This window comes from Lissotriton vulgaris, chromosome 1_1 (genome assembly GCF_964263255.1).
Source record: "Lissotriton vulgaris chromosome 1_1, aLisVul1.2, whole genome shotgun sequence".
NCBI classification, from domain to species: domain Eukaryota; kingdom Metazoa; phylum Chordata; class Amphibia; order Caudata; family Salamandridae; genus Lissotriton; species Lissotriton vulgaris.
This window is the reverse complement of record NC_141685.1, coordinates 250,737,399-250,759,208: the sequence shown is the minus strand read 5'-3', so window position 1 is coordinate 250,759,208 and position 21,810 is coordinate 250,737,399. Positions and strand designations below refer to the sequence as shown.

The following is a 21,810-nucleotide window of genomic DNA, read 5'->3' as shown; positions in this document are numbered from 1 at the left end:
CAGTCGTTCACTCTGTCGTCAGGACCTCTCCCCCTGGATCCACGAGTCACTGATGGGCCCTACGTTGGGTGCCAATTGTGGAGGATAGGTAGGGCCGATGTCGAACAAAAACCTTTTTCAGTATTGCCCGGCGCTAACCGCCTCTAATACCACTCAATCTATCAAGCAAAGAGGCAGGCGCTGGAGACTGGAAGGCAGGAAACAGAGGTTTATTCCGACGGAGCAGAACACGTCAACTCAGACAACAGGGTATCTTCTCGAGGTGCTCTAACCGCATCTCTGAGGCCTGGCCTCTTATACACAGGTTTATGGTCCTTATTACAGTTTATTGCATGTGGCACATTCTTGCGAACACTTTGAAGCACGGAAAGACATCCTCGGAATCCCCGCTTCAAGCCCGTTCCCACACACATTTACAGTAGAAGTCCCACCCCGGTCACAACAGGTGATGATTGTCACACAGCTGGGCATTCCGCCGATTCCCGGAATGCATGTGGTTGATCGGATCTCATGGGGTTGGGGCTTTGATCAGTTTGTGGATCTTTTGATGGGGGAAGCTTCCTACTGTATGGGGGCAATAAACAGCATCCGCATGGCCAGGTGGCGGCCTGGGAACGAGCAGGACAATCGGGCACAAAGAAAAGGGGTTTTATCAAAGGGCACGGGATCATGAAAGGAATGGAGTGAGGTGTTGGGCTGGGAACAGGATGGGGTTCCGAGGCAGGGTTGCGCTGAAGAGGGGTTTATGGCCCAAGCATGTGAGAGAGGGGGCTGTCAGCGCGCGGGGGATGCCTGCGATGTTAGGAGTGAGAGAGAGAGACGCGCTGGCTATCGGCGGTGGGCAGAGAGGCCATGGCATTCAAAATGGCTGCCGCTTACGCGCACGAATGGGCCTAAAAAGGGACAAGATGGCGCCGATAATGTTGACGCTGCAAACTAGATTTCAACACATCCATCCATACGCTCATCCATCCACTCATCCACCCATCCATCCACCCATTTACCATCCATCGACCCTTCCACCCATACATCCACTTACCTTTTGTCTCATCCATCCTTCCACTCACTCATTCATCCATCCATCCTTTCTCTCATTATCCATCCATTCACCCTTTCATTCATCCATTCACACTTTCACTAATCCATCCAGCCATCCACCCATCCCTTCAATTCCTCACTCGCCCACCTTTTCATATTAATAATGAGCTGAGCTCTTGACTGCAGAGCTGGAGATAGAAGAGGCTCATCAAGAATTTCACCCTTGCTGTAGTTCCTAAAGCAAGGGGTTGGGTTCACTATGCCCCTGTGCTTAGGTAATCTGAAAAAGAGGAAGTCATGAGTCAAGCATGATGCACAGTGCCAGGAAGTGAGGTGACTGTGGCATGGTGTTGTATTTGCATTTTATTTGTTTTTTAGAGTATTTGTAGAGTGCAACATTCATCCCAAGGTACAGCACAGCCTGTTGTTTCCAGGGTTGTAAGCAGGATGAAACAAAATGGGGGGGGGGTCTCTCCAAAGGGGGTGTTTAGTGTAATTTGCTTTTATGACTTGCTGTCGATTAAAGCTTTTGAAATTTGATTTGTAATTAAGGGCGTGGCTTAAAACACGTAAGCTAAAAAGCTATGCTTAGCATAGTGTGCTGCTGGACTGGTATTTTGCCTCTTTTGTCATTGTATCCAGAAAATTAACACAACAAGTAATGTTACACCTGCAAGCCAAAACTATTGGCTTTGTCAATGGTTGTTAGTTGCATAAGAGAAAAAAGCAGAAACCATTGCATCGTTGAATATTGAAAATGCACTTTTCTAAAATGATGAGACTGAAAGAACTCTAGCCCCTTCTTTTAACTTGCTTTCCCACCTTCTTTGAATGACCTGGATTCTCACGCAGCAACATTGGGGTTTTTGCACATTTCTTCCATCTGAAAGAATGTCCTGCCCTAGCCCGAGGCAAGAGGAGGCCACCACATGCTGTGAGAGCCCAGACTGGCCCATTCTCATTCTGAATGTGGCAATCAGCAGCAGACAGAATGACAATGGGCGGGTGAGCCTGCTCTTGTGCTCCCAGATAGAGTGCGAGGCGGGGCGGCCCCATCAGGGAGCTGAGGCTTCATGCAGGAGAACAGTGCTGTTCCACAATGCCCAAAATTACGGATAAAAGGCATCCGTAAAAGGGATTGTCAAAGACTACAGACTTGAGATCCAAATTCCGGACAGTCCATGTAATTTTCGGACAGTTGGTCACCTACTGTCCAGGGAGTTGCTCATGCACATGCATGTCTGGGAAACCTGGGGCTGTCCTCCTGCAGGGTCCCTGAGAAGAAGCTCTGACCCTAGCATTGTACTTTCTATTTTTCTTGGTTTGTTGGTCACTGATATTTTTAGGTCGAGCCTGGGCAGCGCATGCGCTGCTCTGCGATGCATGCTGTTTTGGAATTTGTACTTGGAGTCCCGCCCTCTCTCCGTCCATAATTGTCATTGGCTTGTACCATTGTCCTTCAAAAATGCTGGCTCCTGATTCCTTAATAGGTTTGTTAGTCCCTCCTTAATACCGCTTTGTCTTCATTTGTAACCTCCCATAAGGACTTGCCCTTTTACTTCGGTTGTTACACAGTAGGTCTTTTTTTAGTCTGCAAGCCAGCCATCGCCACTACAGGTAACAGCGGTAGAGCCGCATGAGGTGGAATTTCGAGAGTCTCTCAAAATACCCCCTCACCTGGCCCCACCACCCCAGCGCTCTTACCTGCAGTGGAGCGGCTGCTGTAAGCACTATTTTCTTTAATGATTTTTCTCCTACTGCGGGCACTACATGCTTTCCTTCAACATTCAGCGCGCCATGCGTGCTTTCAAGGGACTTATTTACAAAAATAAGCACCTCTTACAGGGCGCTTTCATTTTAATAGCAGCCGCTGATGTTTCTTTTGACACGACTCGTCCAAAGAAAGGGGCGTGGCCTCTATTAACATGAAAGCGCAGCATGGGGCGTTTGTAAACAACAAGCATTTGCAATGCAATAGGTCTTGTATTTTACACATTTTGACCTATTGTAAATGACAATGCATTTTATTATTGCAGGTTTTTTTAAACACATAAATAAAAGGCATTGTTATTTACACTTCCAATAGCTCAAAATCTCGCAATTGCGAGACCTATTGCATTACAAATGCTTGTTCCTCTCTAGTTTGTAGTGTAGAAGCTGCTTTTATAATGTGATACAAAATATCTACTTTAAAGGCCTGTAGAACGTTGACACAAACAAATTAACTAAAAGTTACTGAAGCTGCGGAAAGTAAAGATTCTTTTGTAACGCAAGGCTTGGATAAGAGAGATACCAGAACAGCGTAGGATGCTAGAGGACCCAAAGTCATTTCAGCATGTCACATTTAGAAATATGTTTGGCACGTGTTATGATATTGCAATCATTTCTATGGAAAAGTACTAGGGCTAATACATTGCATTACAGTGGAAAGTCCCAAAAGCTGCCTACTTAAGACACGTGGTCAGCAACAATACATTTCGGACCATAAATGGTGTAGCGCAGCCTAGGCAGTTGCTAATTGGTCAAGTATTCGATGCTTCATTTGTGCTCCGTGCATTACGATGCTGCATCCTCTGTGGTTTGTGTCAATAAAAACTGTCAGAAACATCACTTCTTTGGACACTCAGCAGCTATGCCGACTGTCTCCGTGCTGCACCTACTTGTATTATCTTGTCATCTATAATACATTTTCTCTAGCATATGTCCTGATTGCTATTATTTTATTTAGGCTACCACAGTAGTGTGCTATGAGAGTCTTTTACATCTTCGACACTTGTAAAGTCTTAACAGATTTCAGTCTATCTAATGTGCAGTATATTTCCTTCTTTATATCATCATATTCTGCCTCAGTGTCGTGTGTTTTTATTCTTGTTGTTGTTTTTCCTCCTATTGGACGGGACCGGCTTCCTCATAGCAAAACACTACTGATGCGTGATATTTTTTGTCTTGTACCTACTTTAATTTAATAGCAAAAACTGCACTGACAGCATACTGCACCGACAATGTGTCTTATTGTAAGCGCTGTCTCTGAGCAGCATGTTGACTGGTGGTCCAGTGTTTCAGATTTGGTGCTCTCACTGCTGCGGCCTGTGGAATGTGTCATTACACACGGGGCGAGTCCCATGTGAAAGGCCCTGCATCACTCGTTATGCCTGCTTGAAGCAGGTGTAAGGATTTGACGCAGTCAAGTTGTTGAAGTGTCGCAGTGAAATCGCATAGATTTCTCCGCACCACTTCTACATGGTTTTTCTGAGTTGTAACGCCCAACCTGCATGCATTATACAACTCACTCCCCACCCACCTCCGCCTTACTCAGAACCACATCTCCTTCAGAAAAGAACTGAAAACCTGGCTATTCGACAAATAATTAACCCCTTCCCCAAGCGCCTTGAGACCCTCTGGGTGAGTAGTGCGCTATACAAATGCCCGAACTTGAACTTGAACTTGATCGCTCCCCAGTTACATCATGCGTTAAAGGGAACGATATTTACGCTCTACTTTTCGCGACCTCACATTCTTAGAAGCAACAACTATTGAGCAACCAAATTCTAGGTATTTTTTTCATGACATTCTGCCTGGACATACGGAAGAGATGAATCAGGGGGGTACTATACCACCCAGAGGAAGAGACTGATTCCCCAGGAAGATACAGAACCAGATGGTACACTAAACACCATTCGAAATATATGGTACTGGGATGCAGAACCCTGATGTAGTCCTCAGGGGCGAAACGCGTTGACTGGGCTGATTGGAAAAAAGTGTTGTTCTGAAAAACTAAAAGAAGTTGGATTATGAAACGTAATCGCAAGACTCCTGAAAATTGAATATTGTGGAATTGCATCATATTGGATAAGTTGCTGGATTTTTTGATGCCTTGAAGCTAGGCTGAAAATAAATTAACAAAGTTTACACTCCATTTTTTTTTTTTCTTATTAATGCCATGCTGTGACGTTATAACCCTGTAGTGTCTGTGGTCTTAATAGGAATGTCCTCTGGGAGTCCCTGCGACTAAGGTGGGTACAGACATGAATGATATAAACTAAAGGTAGAGTTATAGCAGAAATAGAGACACCATATTTTAAATTTAAACTTTCAGTGACACAGCTGGCTCGTTGGTCTAGGGGTATGATTCTCGCTTAGGGTGCGAGAGGTCCCGGGTTCAAATCCCGGACGAGCCCTCTTTTCCTTTTATAAAGTTGTATTTCAAGAAATAGATACTTTGGAAAGGTGCGGGTCACAAAACAAGTGACTTTGAAATAACCAGGGTTGGTTTTGCATTTGATTACACCTGACGCACTCAAAGCAAGAACGTGAGCCCTGCACCACCGAGCCAGCTGCAGAAGCAGCTGGAGGAGGGGGCGGGGCAGCGACCCTGCCACATCAGCAGCCAGGAGGGGTTGGTTTTTATTGTGACTCGCGTCGAAGCTGAGAACAGGGGACGCAAAAGTGTTATTGAAACCAACCTCGAAGACAGAAAGGTGTGCCGTGGGAGAGCATTAGTTACATTTGTAATGTTCGGGTTGTTTCTGGTCAGAGTGAAGTTAGGACGGTGTCTGCCTTCGTTCACTCTGATTGGTGCATCGGAGATGAAGGAATTCTGGGGCTCTTTAAATGAGTTTAATTTGGATCAATAATTCGGATGGACTCGTTTAAAGCGCCTTGGTTCTGATTGGCGCATTCTGTGGCGCAGTCACCTGGCGGGGGGATCTTTGGGTGCAGAGGAGTATTTCAAAGGTTTATTCTCTGGTCAGTCATTGTGATGTGTATTTTTAGGGGTATAATAACGACCCCAGGCGCCCTTCGTAGTGATATCCTGTAGCTGTGGTTGTGATGGGCATATTCTGGGCACAAGGACCCTGATCTGTATATTCTGTGCCAGGCTCCGGCAATGTGAAGAAAGAGGCGCAGGCACTCACCAGTCTGAGGGTGGCAGGGGTAATTGAGACCCGTGAACCCAGGAACAACTCCGAGCACAACAGCTCCAGGGTGTGTTCACTGGAATCACAATAGTCAAAAAAATACACCATGAGCGGCCGAAATAGCTCAGTTGGGAGAGCGTTAGACTGAAGATCTAAAGGTCCCTGGTTCGATCCCGGGTTTCGGCAGATGCCTTTTGTTGACTCAAACATCAACCATTACAAGTTTAGAAACTTGAGAAAGAAAACGTTGAATTAACATTAACCTTTTTATTCTTCTGTCCTTCCTCCTCATTTTTATTAGGTCTCGGCTGAGCAGCGCGGAAGCGCGTCTCCGCCGAGAACTTATTGTCGGCGTGTGTGCTTCCCAGGAGACACTCCTGGCAGCGTGCATCGCCCTGGAGGCGATTTGTAACTGACACGCGCACAAGTATGAGCGCTGAGTTGTGCGCTGTTTGTTCTTCAGTTTCGTTTTTGCCTGTGCCACTGTCGATTACATGCCGATACATATGCTTACTTTCAGCAAGCTGCTTTCGTTTAGCAAGCTGCATTTTCTTAAAATACAATGCGCTTTTAGAGTATACGTGTAAACGGCTTTCATTCATCAAGTGTAAGATTTAGTTGTGCTCTAAGTTGTGCGTTGTTAGTTCTTCATTTTTTTTTATTCTGTGCCATTGTGATTGTCTTCTATATGCAAATAGACATGCTTTTATTCAGCAAGCTGTTTTCATTTACAGAGGTGCATTTTTTTAAAATACAATGCGCGTTTACAGCAAACGTGCAAGATTTAGGTTTCATTTTCTTACATTACAATGCGCGTTAACAGTTTAAGTCTAAGATTTAGTGACTTCTGAAAAATGCAGTGTTATTTCTCAATGCTGGCATAGTGATTCTCGATTACATGCATTTGCTAGAGTCTCGCAATTGCTTTTGCGTCTTAAAGTCTTTGGAATTGCACTATTCGCTTTTCCCCCATAAAGCCTTTTTAAGGTGAGTACCATTTGCATTACATAGGGACACTTAATTATTTTTTTCAGTTCTGGAATCTTGTGATTTGTGTTATTCACCTAATGCTATAGTCTCGCGCTACACTCGTGCTACAGTAGAACGTGGTGCTTCCCTAGCCTCAAAGTCGGCTGCTTTAGTTGTCGGAAATGTTGACTTTTGCCTTCTTCATTAGCATATCAAAGAAAGTAGCATCTCCATAGTACTTTTAGTGTCGTTGTTAGTGTGACGTTATCTGGGGAGTTTCTGTCTGCTCGCCCTGTTTTTATAAAAAAGAAACTTTTCATACGGAAATGTTGACTTTTGCCTTCTCCATAGCACTTTTAGTGTCGTTGTTAGTGTGACGTTGTGACTCTCGTCTACATGCAGATGGACACGCTTTTATTTAGCAGCCCTTTGCTTACTTTTGGCAGAGTGTTATAAAAGCAGCGTATGTTTAAGATTAAGACACGTGTTTTGCCAATATTAAATATCACAGAGCGGGCAAGAGCCTAAGCAGGCAAAAGCATGATGGTTGTGAATGATATTGTGTGGTTCTATATTTACAACGTAATTATCTAGAATTGTTTTATTAGGCTTTGAAAATATGAAATGCACTCAACTTCCTGTTGAGAGGCATGCTGGTGTTTAGTCTAGGTACTATTTGCTTTTTCTCCCAGTCGGTGCACAGAACTCAGTGATATAGAGCAAACACCAAGCACATCATTTGTTTGACAATATTTCCAAAGGACGAAGTGTGTTTTCCTTTTATTTCTCGAGTGCAGAGTAGTGAGTGCAGAGTAGTGAGTGCAGAGTAGTGAGTGCGCAGAGTAGTGAGTGCGCAGATTAGTGAGTGCGCAGAGGGCTGTGTATTGGCAATGTAAATGACAATGCCATTTATTTATGATTTAAAGAAAAAAAAAGAAATATCATGAGCAATGCCAATAGCTCTACCTTTAATCATGCCGAGACCATTGCATTGCAAATGCTTGTTATTTAATCCTTCCGGTACCATCCCTCTGTTTGTGAGTCTCACACCTCGTGCACAGGAGCACTATCCCACAGTGTGTGATGTGACTCACACACTGCAGGCACAATAAAAAATTTGCTATCATTCGCGCCAAGAATTTTCAATTCTATTAAGGACAAGGACGCGAGAAATATGCTTCTCTTTCTTTTATTTGCTACTCACAGCAGCCAATGAAAACGTTTTGTATGCAAATAAACCTACATTTTCCATGATGCTTGTCCATACATCACACCCTGGACAGCCCTATAAGAGCCACTGCATCCTGTTTCTCTTCCTCTTTCTCTGCTCGAAACTTAACAGTCAGTAACATTAATAACTGCAGTCCAAAACCAAGGAGAGGGAATCCTAACAACCATCCCCCAACGGGGAAGAACAACATTCCAACTGGGAAGTTTACGTCTTCGAAACCAGAAGCACACCTGCTCCGTCGTCTGTTCCGAACCTGAAAGGAACGAGACAGGAAGAACCCGTAACTTTTGCTTAAAAAGCATATCAAATACCTGCGGATGGGTAATTATTACCAATATAGTAATAACCGGGTGGGATAATCCTCGCCTCCGTGTCCTTAATAGAATTGAAAATTCTTGGCGCGAATGCTAGCAAATTTTTTGTTCTATTACAGGACCGGAGGCTTCGAATTATGCTAGTTTAACGCTTATAATACACAACAACATTTATATCACCCACTGATTTGTGATAATTGCTGAAACAGAAATTCAGAAATCGGGACCTTGAGGTGTTTAAACATTCAGAAATAATCATAACATTAAGAACCATGGCATCAGGAGCAGACTGTGACCGGACATTTGGTATGAAATTATTCCCAGACATAATCGTCCTCAACCATGTGGTTAGAATAGTCACTGGCACCTGTTAAAAGAATTTTTGTAATGCAACCAACCATTAATATATCTTGTATACTGAAGCACCTGGAACAGAATGTGCCCCAAATAGTTGGGTAGGAACCCTTGCTGCTTTATAGCAAACGCGAACCAGTAGCTATCGAGACCGCAGTAACAAGGACCTCTTGTAAATTATAAGACAGTAAATCATAAGTTGTAGCTGGAAACATGTTATACATCAGATCCTGGTAAGCTGTGATCCTGGTATAAAATGAGATGCAACTTGGTGCAAGAGCGATGCAAGTCCAAAATGAGTAGCCGATTTACAATATTTTGGAGTAGGGCAGTGCCAGAAGCCTTCTAGGTGCATTGCCCTGCATCAAAAGAAAAGAGAAGGAAGACGTCGTTTCTACAAGCTATGGCACATTCCTGTCTTGTCTGCCGGTGCACATGTGCACAAACTGCAGCCTAGTGCCAACACATGCACCCTTACACCACGGTGCAAGAGTATCTGTGTCGTTGGCATGATTGTTTACGTGCAGGAAGACCTTCCTGCACAAAAACAATCAAAAGAGGCATATTCCGCCTTCTATGTGTTACAGCACTTGTGGAAAAAGTAATAAATGAGAAATGTAAACATTTATCCTAATTTTTTCCTTTTTAGGTCTCGCCTATGCAGCACGCATGCGTGCTGCATAGGCAAAAGGACCTATACCTATCGCTTCGGCTTTTCAGCCTAACAAATGCACGCAACGCGTTCCATTGCCTTCAATGGCAACGCGTGTACGTCTGGAGATTTCCTTGCAGGAGCCCGCAACTCCATATGGTGGCACCATACGGTTGCATGCTCCCACAAGGAAATTGCGCAGGTCCACTCCCCCTGCTGACTAAGTACTGAACCTAACCCATAAACATGCAGCACTGTGAAGTAACCATGAAGAGACACACAGCGCTATACAACTCTCTAAATATATTTGGAGTAAGTACACGTCAACAAAGCGCATCTCGGCGACTGCTTGCTCCAGTGCTCACATGTCACGACCTGACAGCCCATCAACAGGCCCGACAAAGACTTCTGAAAAGAGGGCGCGAGATTGATGTGGTCCAAAAGTCATTATAGGATCAAGTAGTCTGACACTTATGGTGGCTTCGCTGACACATCAAAGCTCAGGCTAAGCGCCTTTCAACATATATGTTAAAGCTAGCCAGTAATCCTTTTTAAAAGAAGTATACATGGTACATAAGCATAAACAAACAGATTTGCATAGTTTGGATATCTCATCTCCTCTTGTATTTGCGAGTAGTTCACTATACAAGATTTCCTCGGAACCTCGAGATGACTTCCTGTTTGCACCCTCCTTTTTGGCAATAGGCGTACATACCTTTAGCGGAGGGGTTCCCAAAAATAATACCCTAGAGCATTAAGGTGCATGGCTTCTGGTATTTTTCTTTTTTCTCGAACGAGTAAGACCAGAATGGTGAGATGAGATGAATTTCACTTGGATGGTAGCACTGTTCTTCATTAGTTTATATTTATAATAGGTATGTTAAATAAGCATAGAAGCGCGCTTGCGGAACAGGAAACTGCTAGTTCTTGAAAGGGCGCTAATAAAAAACAATATATATATACCACCACGGCACGGTCGTAAACTGCGAAACTGGCAAAACTGGGTAAATTAATTGGGGCAGAAAAACAGTCGGGTCTCTGCGAAGGGAATGTTCCTGCGAAAGCGCACAGTTAATGGGCGCTACTCGCAGCCGTCTGTCGTTGAATAAACTAAGTGGTTCCAATTCCTTGCTCCTTTCTCTGTTTCCGGACATCCTGCAGTTGGGAAAGCACATGCCACAGCTGCCAATCAGAGGACATTGTGTCGCCCTACTGTCTGTCCCTCAGAGCAAGTGCAGCCCCAGTGACAGCAGGGAAATGCACATACCTGTAGCTAGATGTCATATTATATTGGGGAGGACATCTGTCTGGAGGGCAGGGTGTTGGGAGAATTAAACTATGCATCTGTGAAAACTCGGGGGGCTAAGCATTTCTTTGCAACGCGTGAAATTGCCCAACTTTAAGGAGGTATGGTTTTATTTCACTTCAACCCCAGTACAAAACGGAACATCATTAGTGTCATGCACGATATATTAAGAACATATTTCAGTTATCTTAGGAAAAAAAAGATTAATTACTACGTCATTAGGTGTGATCCCAGAGGAAACTGTTTATTCTAGAATAAACTATGTGCTGGTTCAGCGAAACCTCACAAATTCTGTTTGTGACATTGTGGGTGGCGTACCCTTGCTACATATGCCATGACTAATTGTTTCTGAGTTAATCATTCTTTTTGGGATCATGTGGTACATGTGCGTCCCTCCCTCTCTTCAGATGATATGCCATAGAAGTAGCCAGAGAAATACATGTCTCTTTGCCTGGGCCGGTTTTCGACCGATTTTGGTACAGGGCCACTTTTGTAGCTATGCTGCAAAAACCGCCCTGTAACAAAAATGGCCCCCAGGGGCCAAAACCGACCTGCACCCGCGCGGCGCAATCGGGATTGCCCGGTGCCTGCTATGGCCAATCCGGCCCTGCTCCCCACTTTGAACAACCTGGCTGCTGCTGAGTGAGTGAAGGATCAGGAAGTACATGATCCATACCCTTGAAGGATGCAGGGACATCTTAAGAATTTTCGAGGCCCAGGACAGAACGTAATTTGGGGGGGCCCTGTACAGAACAGCTTTTATGATCCAATTTCAGCTCTTTCATGCCCTCTTTATACAGGTCACTGACAGTGCACAGGTGCACTCATGCAAATCTGAAAGTGTTTGCATCTAATATTCAGGGATAATTTGTTTTCAATTTTGTAACACAGCCGCAGATCACTAATATCACAGCAAATAATCACTGTGACACCCTCCCACTTCTCAAATGTGAGGTACTATTTAATGTAAAATAAACTTTTTTATGGATGTTGCTTGAAACATAAACACAACATTTCTCTGCAAAATTTCTGTAATAGACTCCCAAACACCACTCACAATAAAAATAAATTAAAGGGAAACAGTATTTAAAACACTCTGTTTGAGAAATATTCAAGGTAATCAGGGCAAGATTCTTTGAAGAACAAGCATTGGCATAGCTAATAGGTCTCGCTTTTGGGAGCTTATAAGTATTTACATATGCTGCGCAATAGCCTTTGTGCAACAACAACTGTTGCATGGCTGAACACTTATAAGGATCCAAAGGCTAGACCTATTGGCTATTCCAATGCTTGTCTTTTTTCCATGCTGCATCTGCTTTGAGAATGCCCCCGATTTATGCTATGTTATAAATCCAGTCGTGGCTGGAATAGCTCACGGGTGGCAACGCAGATGCGGTGGACGGGTGGGGTGGCAGTGGTGCAGAGGCGGGGGAGTAGGGGGTATCGGAAATAAAAAAAAAATTAAATGTACCTTGAGGCCGGGTCTGCATCTTCTCTCCTCCTGCTCTCCTGCTCTCCTGTCTCCGACAGGAACAGGAAGCAGACAGCCAGGCTCCCTTTGTGCAGCGTTGTGATTGGTCAGAGTGCAGTGACACGGCGCTCATCCAGGGGCTGGAGGGGTGGGCATGTTCTCCATGCAGGCTGTAATGCAGTCTGCATGGAGAACAGTGAAGTGCGCATGACAAGTTTGGGCCGCCCGAGAGGGCCGACCAAACAGTCATTGCGCATCTAGGAGTGGGAAAACCTCTCCTCCCCTGCCTTGCTCGGAGAGCGGAGCTGCCGCGCCCTCCCGGCTGCCCCAAAGCAGCAGGGCACGAAACATAAAATGACAATAACTCTAAGTTATTGTCATTTGTTTTTCTCACTGCTTGAAAGCAGCGGGGCGACGCTCCTCCACCATAGCCGACGAGGAGCCGCCACTGTGTAAATCTGGGGCAGTGTCAAAAACCATGGGTGTTGCTTGGGAATATATGGCAGAAACCATAGAGAATGCGTGAGGTTTCAGTGGATATTTTTTATTTGTGCATCACCAAGTAAACAATCTTTATTGTATTTAATCTTTCTTTTTATCACACTTTGGAATTACGTAAAAATTGGCTTTATTTTTTGTTTCCTAACTGGTGGTGAATTTTTAATATTTGTACAGTTCAATAATATCTGTTTGAATTTTATTTAGTGTTAGAAAAAATCAGACTCTCTGTATGCTTGCAAGACTGTCACAGTGTTCACTCTACCAAATCCTCTCAATTTGTATCAAGAGAAAGGAAAGTAACCATGATCTCCAAATTAAAATAATAAGCTACAGTTTGTCAGAAAATATACCCCTGTCTTTAATGCACATCAAATGTGACACAAAACACAACTTTTCAGGCATCTTTATTGCGCACTCACCTTCTGAATTCAGGCATGGTCCTTTTGAGGGCTGCAGCACCTTCCACTGCTTGCAGCGCCTACGTAAGCAATATAAATCAAAAGAATAAAAGTAGACGAAACAATAACAATAATTAAACTTAGCAGCGGGTTGCCATATTGCAATAGCATTGTACATAGGGTACCGTTATTTAAATTTCCATCATGAACGACATGTTTAGAAGCATTGGTGGCCATTTTGGGATGGTAAAGAAACGGCACATTAGGGACAATACCATTCCAAGATAGCTGTGTAGTTTAGGAGCAATGGCAGCACAGGATGCGGTGCATTACAAATGAACCGAGGCGCAAGCGAGCGACCTGGGAGCTGCAGAATGCTTTACATAGGAGATGAGGAGCATGCCCCCCCACACTGCTGCACAGAAAGCGTGAAAAAAATGATAATAGAGCGTAACTGCTTCTAATTGGCAGCAGTGAGGAGTGGCAACTTCAGGTTGAGGTGGGTATGTTGATTTGCTACCTTGCTACAGCCAGACCGACATGCGCAATTCAAACCTCTCCAAGCCCACTATCTTAGACAGCTGGGTGTGAGAGTAGTTACAGGCCTCCAGGGCCTTCTGAAGCGCAGAGCCAACCTGCTCCATCCAATCCAGATGCTTCATTCATGCTGCTTAACAGCATGAGAGCTGCGCCTTGATTGGATAAAGGAGTTGTCTGTAGGGTCTCGTGCTCTGACTGGACTCTGGAGTCAGGAGCATAGAGTACATGCTGCTGAGGACATGCTAAAGAACAATGAAGACGTGCTGCAGGCAGTGTAAGGTAAGTGAAACTTAAGGGTCCATTAGGATGTCGGGCGGGGGCAGGACCACGGTGCTGCGGAAAAAACGCCTTTTTCTGCCCGCGAGCAGCGGTACTCACGTCTGCCATATTAATATAGCAAAACATAGGTCATTTCCTGTCCGCCGCGGAGCGACGTGCACCGCCATCAAAGTGCGCCCGCCACCGCGGCAGTGTGAGCCAATGGAGACTCACCACCGTGCTGAATGACGTCCGCCCGGCTCCACAAATTAGGATGGCCCAAACAGGCAGAATCACCGCAGCGGAGACACCGCCCAACCAGACACAGCGGAAACTCGATAGCGGAGCGCCATAGCACAGACCCGGTCGTTACCACACGGTCATGAACGCCATGGACCCAGCCATACATATGCATCCGGTCATGTACCTGCTACTGCACTACCATCAAATGGGCCGCCGCGGACGACGACGCAGGTACGCAAATACACAAATGCAACACACAACACACGGGCTGACACAGGGTCCAAGTCCACCACAGACACCCTGCTGGGGGTCACAACACATCCACAAGGGCACCCTTGCATCACCCACCTGCCAACAAGTCCCCCCTCTGCATCTTGGACATACATCGACCGTGAACTAGCAGCAACGTCCCGCTCCCGGTCACGTTACCGCAGCGGTCAACACATGCGCACAATGCAGAAGGCAGGGCCACTACAAGACATGGGCAGGGCACAGAGACCACAGGGATACACCACCCCAACCACACATCAACACATACCAGCAAGTCACAGGCCAGGTGCCCATCCTGTGCACCCCCATGCACAGTAACAAGCACAGGAACAAGCAAGCACGATACACACCCTGCACCACACAACAGACAACCAGGGAGACAGCCACTGCATGAGTGGCTGACAAGGAACACAAAGCACCAGTGCTACACACACTCAAGGCTGACAATACTTCCCAGCACATACACACACCCTGGGTGTATCCACAAAGAGAACACACACACAGGGTAGCCTGAACAGATGACTGCCCAAAACTACACACAAACACCACAGGAACACACACACACACCCCAACAGAAGCAGACATACCCTGCCAACCAAACTGTGGAAAGGCAATGTGAGTACAAACACAACATGAGTGCACAACATGATCTCTCACGAACAAAACACACACACAGCATACCACAAATCACACAAGAATTTCACCTGCACAGAACTACACTGCCACATCAAACAAACCACACATGCACATGAAAGCACAAATCAACAAACACAAAAGGACATCAGGGGATGCACATGAGGCAATGCCAAGTCCACATACACACAGCACTGCATGCACAACAAGCAGTGTGTGCACAACAAGCACAACAGCAAAACACAGACATGACTGACACAACCTCAACACACACACCACAAATCAGCACAGCACACCCAGGAAGTGAAGCAACACCACAGCCAACACACAGACATCCAACGCAACAACAACAGGATGCACCACGCTGGGATACAAGAGCACAACCAGCTACACCAGAACACTGGGCAGCACACACAGCTCAAGTGCACAAGGGCAATCCACACTGATGAATAGCACAAGAACATCACACATAAACCAATGGGGCCATGTCCAGAGTGGAACATCACTCTTAGCCCACGAACTGCCCCACAAGGCACAGTCTCACAAATGAAGGGATGGGGAGGCACATACACTTGTAAATAAAGGGGACAGCAGACATCAAATTCAATCGACTTGCATGTCAATAGCCAACATGTAAGGGGTGTACCATACACAATTCGAGTGAGTCCAGACCCACAATGGCTAGGCACAAGTGGCACACAAAGGGGATGGCATCACACCACACACCATGCCATACAGGAGGAGAAAAGGCACCATGTGCCTGCAATGCATGAGAAAGTCAAACACAATGCCAGTGAGGAGCAGCAGGGCCACTTAGTCTACACAACATACATTGATGATCAAACAAACACAGTACTGATGTGCAAGTCACACATTTTGCACACTCATAAGTGACCAAAACAACAAGGAGGAGTCACACAGAACTGCATGGACACACCAACACACTGCACAGTGGACAACAGACAACTCACACAAGTGCATACAATCATTTACACAGGGCGGGACAATCCAAACAACAGGCACACTACTCCTGGGTGACACATGTGTGGCAATCACAATCCAGGGGCACACACACATCCACACCCACTACAAAGTCACACCCTTCACACTGCACACCTCTTGACTACCCAAGAGCACACATCTCATGTAAGCTGTGGGACCAGGACTAAGGGCCAACACAGGATGACCATACACATACACAGCTGGGCACATATACAGGAATAACACACATACATCATGGCAGTACCCAGCCTGCATGCAAACCTGTGCACAGCATCACACCCTGGGCTGGCAGTGTACCCCAACGTGACATGACAACAACGTAGCAAACAATAGCAAACCACTAAAAAGAGAACTGCATGACAGATAAAAGAGCCAACACAGATAACACAAGTATCCGTGTCTGATGGACTGAAGACCCTGTCACCCCTGTTTAAAAATGTGATCTGGCCAAAGCTTGGCAATGTTTGAGTGACACATAGAGCATGGGGCACAGGCAACCAAATGCACACACCAAAATAACTGTAATCAGCAAGGACACTGACAAAACAGACAACAGGAGTAACTGTCTTTATTCACATACTGCACAGATGTGACAGTAGAACAACAGTACACAAGAGCAAGGCACAAAATGCTGATCAAATGCAAGATAATCTGCACAGGCAAACTACAAACAGGAAGCCCAGTGTCCAGGGCAGGTGGCACAGCAGGTACATGAGAGGGTGCACAGGGGAGAGCCCAACACAGCAGAGCAACAGGGCCAGTGTCCATGGCACAGGGGAGAGTACAACACGGCAGAGCAACAGGGCCAGTGTCCATGGCACAGGGGAGAGTACAACACGGCAGAGCAACAGGGCCAGTGTCCATGGCACAGGGGAGAGTACAACACGGCAGAGCAACAGGGCCAGTGTCCATGGCACAGGGGAGAGCACAACACAGCAGAGCAACAGGGCCAGTGTCCATGGCACAGGGGAGAGCCCAACACAGCAGAGCAACAGGGCCAGTGTCCATGGCACAAGGGAGAGTCCAATACAGCAGAGCAACAGGGCCAGTGTCCATGGCACAGGGGAGAGTACAACACAGCAGAGCAACAGGGCCAGTGTCCATGGCACAGGGGAGAGCCCAACACAGCAGAGCAACAGGGCCAGTGTCCATGGCACAAGGGAGAGTCCAATACAGCAGAGCAACAGGGCCAGTGTCCATGGCACAGGGGAGAGTACAACACAGCAGAGCAACAGGGCCAGTGCACATGGCACAGGGGAGAGTACAACACAGCAGAGCAACAGGGCCAGTGTCCATGGCACAGGGGAGAGTACAACACAGCAGAGCAACAGGGCCAGTGCACATGGCACAGGGGAGAGTCCAATACAGCAGAGCAACAGGGCCAGTGTCCATGGCACAGGGGAGAGTACAACACATCAGAGCAACAGGGCCAGTGTCCATGGCACAGGGGAGAGCCCAATACAGCAGAGCAACAGGGCCAGTGTCCATGGCACAGGGGAGAGTCCAATACAGCAGAGCAACAGGGCCAGTGTCCATGGCACAGAGAAGAGCCCAATACAGCAGAGCAACAGGGCCAGTGTCCATGGCACAGGGGAGAGTAAAACACAGCAGAGGAACAGGGTCAGTGTCCATGGCACAGGGAAGAGTACAACACAGCAGAGCAACAGGGCCAGTGCACATGGCACAGGGGAGAGTACAACACAGCAGAGCAACAGGGCCAGTGCACATGGCACAGGGGAGAGTACAACACAGCAGAGCAACAGGGCCAGTGTCCATGGCACAGGGGAGAGTACAACACAGCAGAGCAACAGGGCCAGTGCCCATGGCACAGGGAAGAGTACAACACAGCAGAGCAACAGGGCCAGTGCACATGGCACAGGGGAGAGTACAACACAGCAGAGCAACAGGGCCAGTGCACATGGCACAGGGGAGAGTACAACACAGCAGAGCAACAGGGCCAGTGTCCATGGCACAGGGGAGAGTACAACACAGCAGAGCAACAGGGCCAGTGCACATGGCACAGGGGAGAGTACAACACAGCAGAGCAACAGGGCCAGTGCACATGGCACAGGGGAGAGTACAACACAGCAGAGCAACAGGGCCAGTGCACATGGCACAGGGGAGAGTACAACACAGCAGAGCAACAGGGCCAGTGTCCATGGCACAAGGGAGAGTCCAATACAGCAGAGCAACAGGGCCAGTGTCCATGGCACAGGGAAGAGTACAACACAGCAGAGCAACAGGGCCAGTGCACATGGCACAGGGGAGAGTACAACACAGCAGAGCAACAGGGCCAGTGCACATGGCACAGGGGAGAGTACAACACAGCAGAGCAACAGGGCCAGTGCACATGGCACAGGGGAGAGTACAACACAGCAGAGCAACAGGGCCAGTGCACATGGCACAGGGGAGAGTACAACACAGCAGAGCAACAGGGCCAGTGCACATGGCACAGGGGAGAGTACAACACAGCAGAGCAACAGGGCCAGGGCACATGGCACAGGGGAGAGTACAACACAGCAGAGCAACAGGGCCAGTGCACATGGCACAGGGGAGAGCCCAACACAGCAGAGCAACAGGGCCAGTGTCCATGGCACAGGGGAGAGCCCAACACAGCAGAGCAACAGGGCCAGTGTCCATGGCACAGGGGAGAGTACAACACACCCAGGTGGCAGACAATGGGCAGGACAAGTACACCTGTATGAGAGACAGGTGTAGGAGGGGAACTGCCACTCACATTTGGCTGTCAGGTGGACTTGAAGCTGTCTGTGGGTCGGGCTCAGCAGGAACACTTGATTGGGGAGACAGAGAAGCCGGTGATGTAGGGCTATCAGTCGTTTGGCAAGCTGGAGGGCTGTTTGGACCAGGTGGTGTAGTGGCACGTGGAGGTGGAGTCATGCAGACCTGTGACACAGTGTGGGTGGGAGAGGTTGGAGGGGTGCCTTTCCACTTTTTGGGAATACAAAATGGCTTCCCTGTCTTGGGGTTAATGGAAACTGGTGATGACACAACAGGCACACACACCAACTGTCCCGTATCAGGTGCAGACACTGGCACTCCCTGTGGTGACGTGCTGGATCCTGCGGAACGTTTTGTCTGGCTACATCTCTGGACCACCTTCCGCTGCTTGCCAAGTGTCCCACCTACAGTGCCCTCCTTTGCCACTTTGCCAGGGGTGGCCCCTACAGTGCCCTCCTTTGCCTCTTTGCCAGGGGTGGCCCCTACAGTGCCCTCCTTGGCCTCTTTGCAAGGGGTGGCCCCTACAGTGTCCTCCTTTGCCACTTTGCCAGGGGTGGCCCCTACAGTGCCCTCCTCCACCTGCTTCACTGGGCTTGGAATTTGAGTTGATGTTGTGGGGGGATGTGGCCCTGTGCCCTTCCTAGGTGTACCCTTGCTATACATCACCTCCTCAGTGGGCACAGACACTGCACGCCTAGCTCTGCGTGAAGTTTTAGGGACAGGATAGTCCTTTGCTGGTGATGCCTCAAAGGTATGTGAGCCTGATGTCAGTCTCATTGCTTTTTTGGCTTTGCTCTTCCCTGACGGGCTCTTGTCGTTGCATTCTGGGCTGGCTCTGCTCTTCTGTGGGGATGGTGTCTGTGGGCAAGACCGCTTGGGTTGTGTCTGCTTTGTGCTCCTTGTGCTGTATTGTGTCTGTGACGCATGCGAACCGTGGTCACTGTCCTCTGATGTGGCCACTGAATGGGGGGTGGACAAAGGCACCTGAGCGGGAATGGGAGCATGTGCCTGTTGGAGGGCAGACATCACTGCGGATGACAAAGCCTGGACTGTACGGTGGAGTCCACCCACGTCGGAGTGTATACCCTACTTGTAGGCAACCACCTGCCAGATCTTTCTAAATTTCAATATTGTCAACAGGAGGTCACCTACTTAGGTCAACTACTGTCAAAGGAGGGAGGGAGACTAACACCTGAGCCCGTTGCTGTCATAACTAAGATGCCTACCCCTAAGACACAGCGTGAGGTGCGAACGTTAATAGGCATCACTTCGTACTGTCGCTACTGGATCCCTAATTTTGCTTTACTAACAAAACCCTTATTGCAACTAATCACTAAAGATGTGCCTGAACCCCTGTCCTGGAAGCATGATTGCCAGAATGCTTTTGAGCAATTAAAAGCAGCGCTTTGCTTTGCACCTGTGCTTGGCACCCTAGACTATCAGAAGCCGGTCACGCTGTTTGTACATGAAATGGCTGACTGCGCGCTGTCTGTCTGAACACAGGCCTTTGGAGGTAAGCAAAGGCCCGGTGCTTACTTCTCTGCTTTGCTTGACAGCTTCGCCAGAGCCCTCCCAAGCTGTCTGAGTGGGACCGCGGCAGTGGCCATCTCCATCCAACAATCGGCAGGGCTTATCCTTGATACTGATCTCACAGTCATGGTTCCGCATGCTGTGGACATACCTTTGAACAGAACGAAGACAGCATCTTACCAGTACACGTCTGACTGGTTATCAGTTGACCCTGTTTGCACCACACGTCACCAGCAAACGATGTACAACTCTGAACCCAGCCACGTTTCTAGCCCTCCCTTCTGAGAGTGAGGAAGCGGACGTGCATGATTGCATCTACTGCACGGAGGAAGAGACGAAAGGACGGGTATACCTTACTGAGGTTCCTCTATCTGAACCTCAAGGGGAGCTAAATGTTAATGGCTCTTGGTTTAAAATATCAGCTCTCATGACAACAGCAGCCTATGCTATCACCACCTTACACACTGTTGTTGAAACATCACAAGTTCCCTACCAATCAGCACAGGCTGCAGAGCTAGTGGCCCTCCTTTGTGCCTGTGAGTTGAGTGAGCGACTGGCTGTCAATATATATATATACTGACAGTCAGTAAGCATTCGTAGTGGCCCATAATTTTGTGCGGCTCTGGGCATACAGGTGGTTCTTGACATCCCATGGCATGAGAATACAGATTGGCCCATTAATACAAAGACATTTGTCAGCCTTGACACTCCCTAAGAGACTAGCAATAGTAAAGTGTAGTTCTCATAAGGCAATAACGGATGATGTTGGAAGGGGGAATGCATTTGCAGACCGGACAGCAAAGGAGACAGCTCGTACTAAAATGAAGTGGATATTTGTGGCAGGTCCAGCTAGATCGGTGCCTTAAAATGGGATGTTTGTGGATGCGTTAGAGAACGTGAAAGAGATCCAAAGTGAGGCAACAATTAAGAAATAGCAAGATGGCAAGAGAGTATGGGTACTTTGGATGAGAATGGGTGTTGGATGGACAAATTCGGGAAGCATAGATGGATGCTGCCCGATGTGTATGTCCTCCTGTGGTTACCATGGCGCATGGGCCACCACATATTAGTGCGAAGGGTATCTGTAGACTGTTAGACCCTGTATGGCAAAATGACAATATTCCAGCTCACCTAGTAAAGTTTTGCATGGTTTGTTGAAAATATAACCATTGAAAAGGTACTCCCACTACTGTTTGCAGGTTCGCACAGCCCTCCAGAATGATTACATCAAAATGGAATGGTTCAATAACTTGAAATATGTACTGGTGGTTGTCTGTGCATTCAGTAAATGGGTGAAGCCTACCCCACAAAAGAAAACACCGCCATGGTGACAGCGAAGGTACTCTTGAAAGAGTTCTTCCTGCGTATTGGTTTGCTCTGTTTGATCTGGAGTGACAACAGCAGCCATTTCAATGCTAACTTTATCCAGTTGGTGTGCGATG

General features: G+C 47.3%; 2 non-coding genes across 2 annotated transcripts; both read left to right on the top strand.

Moving 5' to 3' along the window:
• Positions 1-5,144: 5,144 nt before the first annotated feature.
• Positions 5,145-5,216, top strand: TRNAP-AGG (transfer RNA proline (anticodon AGG)). Its single transcript has one exon. It is a non-coding gene; the product is annotated as a tRNA-Pro (tRNA).
• An 854-nt stretch (positions 5,217-6,070) lies between these two features.
• TRNAF-GAA (transfer RNA phenylalanine (anticodon GAA)) lies at positions 6,071-6,143 on the top strand. The gene has a single exon. It is a non-coding gene; the product is annotated as a tRNA-Phe (tRNA).
• Positions 6,144-21,810: the final 15,667 nt, after the last annotated feature.